General features: G+C 38.1%; 1 long non-coding RNA gene across 1 annotated transcript; it reads right to left on the bottom strand.

Moving 5' to 3' along the window:
• Positions 1 to 477: 477 nt before the first annotated feature.
• On the bottom strand, positions 478 to 5131 carry LOC309491954. Its single transcript, XR_014203378.1, has 2 exons — positions 4190 to 5131; positions 478 to 2703 (listed from the first exon to the last, which is right to left on the bottom strand). It is a non-coding gene; the product is annotated as an uncharacterized lncRNA (long non-coding RNA).
• Positions 5132 to 5152: the final 21 nt, after the last annotated feature.

Here is a 5152-nt window from a genome sequence, read left to right as displayed (position 1 = left end):
CAATCTGATCTAAAATAATATAATTATAAAAAATAAAAATAATATAATAATAATACATTGTATTATATAATTTTTTTATTGATTTTATTATATTCTATCATTTATTTATTATCATTAATCTGTTTGACAGCACTAGTATTAATGTATTAAATACATAATTATAGAAAAAATTATAGAATAAAAATACTAATAAAATGTATATTATAATAACAACAAATGAATTCATATTATTAAAGCACAAATCTGCAGCACATGACCATCATTCAGACGGCAGATTTACCACGAGAGCCTAGCGGTTATTATTGACCGTTGCTAAACAATTAAATCTGGTCAACACTGAAATTTCCTGATCCTGTGCCTGAATAAATATAGTTAATTAAAAATATATAAAGCATTGCAAAATGATGAGTACTGACCGAACCAACCGATTCGTCCGAGTGAGTACTGATGTTTGACACACTGAGATCTCCACCGAAATGAAAGAGATGATGAGACTGGCTGGTTTATTAGTGTGGTTGAAGAAGTTATAACGTTTGCTGGCATTCAACACTTTACAACCAATAGTTTATATATTGTCAGTTACGGTCCGATCCAAACGGTCATACAGTCTTCACAATGACTAAAAAGTAATAATTAAACATTAAAGCCTGTTCAATAGACTTAAACAATACAAAACATGGGCATATCCGATTACTTGTATTCCTCTTCTAAGGGGAACAGAGCCACATTTTTGTGTTTAAAAAAATAAAACTCATTAATTTACATCTTTCCTAAATGTACCTGTCAAACGTGTCAGGGGGAAAAACCATGGTGAATGAAATAGTGGAGCTCAGCATTTGTCATCTGAAGGGTGACATCAGGCTGGCAGAGAAGAAGCCTCAGGAAACAAAACTCATCCTGGCACAGAAGAGAGACACGTACCGTTTACAGAGGAAAGAGAACTACTGTCACCGTTATCCTTCAGCACATTAATCATGTGTGTGGTTTCGTTAGTTTCACAGACCCCCGAAATCAGCGGACACACACACGCATCATTCTCACATGAAACTGTCAAGAGCATGTCCAGGTCACATTTCACCAGTAAGAAATAAATAAGATATTGTGCATAAAGAAACATTTTGACCAAAAGTATTTATGGGACCAGATTATTTTTTTAATATTTATTTTTTGCCTTGTGATATTATTTTCACACTTTTTCCTTAAATAAGTCTCACAAAAAAATAAAAATACAAAAAAAAATCAGTCATCACCATATTTCAAAAATTTTGAATCAAAATATTTATGATATATTTGATGAACTGAATTTTTAAAGAATTAGATTAGAAAAATTATGTGCTTTACAGTAATGGTAATGAGATTTTATTGAGAACTGGTAGAAATGTCAAATCTTAACAGTCCTTTTATTGAAAAATTATATTTTGCATTAGAAAAAGAACAAAGCAATGACAATGATTTTTTTGTTGTTGCTTTATGTAATGACAATTTAGGTGTTTAAATGTGCTATAATTCATGAAAATAATGTCAGAATAATAATAAAAAAAGGCTAAAAATGTGATTCATTTTCTTTAAGTTAAATACATGAGTAAATATGACCTGGATAGTTCTTTGTCATTTCACTTATGAAATCATTGGACACATTAACAAATGACACATTAACAGACTTGATTATCCAGCATAAGGCATTAAGATCAATCTGTTATTCCCACATGTGTACTGAACAGGTTACACACACACATATGTTTTCTTGTATGATCGCGATTGACATGAGAACATGTAACAGTTTTGATTTGGTGCTATTCCTATGCAGTTATGTCTTATACCTTGTGCTATTCTTACTGATGATCAACAAACATTCAATGGGGGTTAGTGGCGTCTAGTCACCATCAACCTAAAGAACAACACACACAGCCTTTCACACAAGCTCAAAGGCACACACACACACACACACACACACACACACGAGTAAAAAAAACATGACCATCAGTGCATTTCAAACAACAGAGTATATGCGAAGTAAGTAAAAATAAAAACACTAATCATTTAGAGCGATGACACCTCCCATAACTCGTCGATATGCCATCAAAAACGGCCTCCATCGGTCCATAACTTTGTTTGTACTGTCAGTATAATGATGCAAATATTAGTTTGACGTCCATTAAAGCGTCCCATGAAAAGTGGTGCAAATCAAGCCTGTAGTGGTTTGCTGATGAATCGCGCACAAGTGACCGTTAAAAACGCCTGACGGTGATCGTTCGTTCTGCTATTGTTCTCCCTTGTCTTCGAGGAAGACGAGTTCAAAGTAAAACTGTCCCATATTTACAAGAAAGCTTTGATTCCCCTTCACGTTCCCACAGAGAGAGAGAGAGAGAGAGAGAGAGAGAGACCGTGCCGTGTGTGTCAGCGCCTCGCCGGATTCCTGTGCTCGTTCCATTAAATGAATTTAAAACATTTGGTCTTGTCATGCGGCAATCTCGTCTTGAAGAGTACCGAGTCCACTCTGAACTGAGTGTATAACAGCGGCATGTATCCGTAGACTTTTACGAAGAAGTTGATGCACTTGTGGCGCTCGTGGAAGTGCGAATCGTCGTGTGACAGAGCCTGCGGACACCCGGGACAGCGGAAGGTCCAACGTGACGTCACCTGAGGAAGAATTAAACGAAGAATGAGACAGTTTCTTACACAATCTATCATACATCTTCAGAACTCGTAGGGCCCGTTTACACCTGAGGTGCGTCCCAAATCGAGTACTTGTGCACTATTCTACGCCATTTTATAAAACGGATAGTTCCAGTCCTTGATTCTGATTGGTTGAGCCGCTTTCGAAGCCGTTGTAAATTACTCAACAAACACACACCTGTGACCGCATTACATTAGTGTTACTGCGCAACTGCCGTTTGTGATTGGTTGGTTTGTTATGTGTTGCTTAGCAACCTCTTTGGAACTACATTGCTTGGCGGAGGAATAAATGCGTTATATCGTTATATTTTTTGTGGCTGGTGTTTATTTTATGACTAAAATTAATATTTTTATGGAGTAACCGTTTTATAAAAGCAATAAGCCCCTTGAAGCCGTGTTTTACAGTGGATTTAGAACAGCTAAGTTGTAGCTAACAACGCCCCTTAGCTGTTCTAAATCAACTGTAAAACACGGCTTCAAGGGGCTTATTGCTTAATTCTAGTAAAAAAGTGCACTTTAAAGCTGCAGTCCGTAACGTTTTTGGGTTAAAAAATGATCCAAAATAAATGTTTGAGCAAGTACATAACCAGCCAGTGTTCAGAACTCTCTGCTTGCCGTAGCTCGATTCAAAACGGTAAGCTTGTAATAATGTTTTTAACTCCAGTGGTACTGGTGGATTTCCGCGGGAAATTCGAGCATGTGTTTGCGTCATTACGTCACATCTGTCCACATAAAGAAGAGTCTCGGCTAGTAGGCTATGAGTGTGAGGATGTTGGAGGTGGAGATTTATAGCCTTTTCTCGCAGCACTTGATATGATTAAACTCATCAATTTGATGGCGGATCCAGAAAGGTTCAAACGACAATCACCAGGAGATTCACCCATTGTAAAATGCAAAAGACTTCGGAGTGGCTACAGAAAAAAAGAGACTGCAACCGGCCCATGCGAAAACAAGGATAATATCGGAAAGGCATTAAATGTCACGCAATGCTGATGTTGTTAACATTAACAATTTGAGAACAAAGTATAATTTGCATGGTTTGACGTGATATGATAAGTGATCATTAGATTTAATCAGCCTTAAATTTCCCTTAGTTGGCCAGAACAAAAGTGGATGTTACTCTTACTATCCACACCGGCGCGGCGACTGACAGCCGCACATTCTCCTCAAAACATTGGGTTCATCCGCGCTGTGCCGTGCCGAGGCAAACCCACATAAAGTTGATAATTCCGCAAATAACTGCAATTGCAGATTTCGAACAGAGATGGCGACAAAGAGGAAAAACTACGGACTGCAGCTTTAAGTACAAGAAGGGGGAGGGGCTATCAGACTCTGATGTTGAAAGACAAAATAAACGTATAAAGTTCATACACTACACGGTTGAGTACATAGTGTATAGTGTGTCATTTGGGACACAGCTTCGGTCACTTCATGCGTTTTTACTGACCAGATAGCTCAGATTTACCAAAACGATTCCATTTACACCTGGTCACATAAATGTGTTTCGCAAAACGGATATAAATCCGATCTTCAATTCCCGCGCTATATGCAGATTTAATGGAGTGCACGTCACCGAAAGCAACAGATATGAGCTGCAATTTCAAAATCAAAGATCGCAATAGGAGAGAGAGCGGCAACAGCACTGGTAAGATTTCGTTTCTTTACTTTTAATGAAGAAGATTGTGTGTTAAGCGTCTGATTTGAGATAGTTTGCACGTTGGCTTGATGAATAGATGCTCAGATGCATGACATATAGCCTATAACACGCTCTCACACGTTTATTTTCTAGCATTGATGGGAGGAGTACAATTTACATATGTGGTTTAGCAACCAGATGCATTTACACTTGTCCAGTTTCTTCTGGAATGCGGCCCAGACCTCCTCCTGATGTGGTTTGAGCGATCGGATTTACATATGTCTCGAATGCGTTTCGGAGGGCATTTACACCTGGTCTTTTCATGATCGGACCGCTATCCCATCACAGAAAACACATGAAGTGGCCAGGTGTAAACAGGCCCTTAGAATGTAGGGCACAATTTGCGTGCTTTTGTCCTTTAAAGCTTTGCTTGTATGGAAAAGAGCAGCTTGGAGAATAATGCAGGTTTAAATCAACAGACTTATATTTTGAGTGGATTATTCCTTAAATCAATCCCTCCATATAAAGATGACAGACTTATTAACTTCATAATATAATATCATCTCTTTCATTCGTGTATAGCCTGTTTTCCCATTGCAATCTGGTCGGCTTTTCCATGACAACAAAATTAATGTAATTGATTTGTCTAATCTGCGGGGACGGCAGCAGCCGGAGAGCGAGAGATATGTGTGTGTGTGTGTGTGTGTGTGTGTGTGTGTGTGTGTGTGTGTGTACCAATGAAATCCTAATAATGCCTGAGAAAATCCATCAAATTTCACTACGCTGATAATTCACAGGCCAATCCGTCGCTTCGGTCAATGGACTTCAGAAAGACAAAGG

The sequence above is a fragment of the Leuciscus leuciscus genome (assembly GCF_965113295.1).
Source record: "Leuciscus leuciscus genome assembly, contig: HAP1_SCAFFOLD_766, whole genome shotgun sequence".
Lineage (NCBI taxonomy): Eukaryota > Metazoa > Chordata > Actinopteri > Cypriniformes > Leuciscidae > Leuciscus > Leuciscus leuciscus.
The sequence above is the reverse complement of the archived record's forward strand: the minus strand, read 5'-3'. Positions and strand labels throughout refer to the sequence as shown.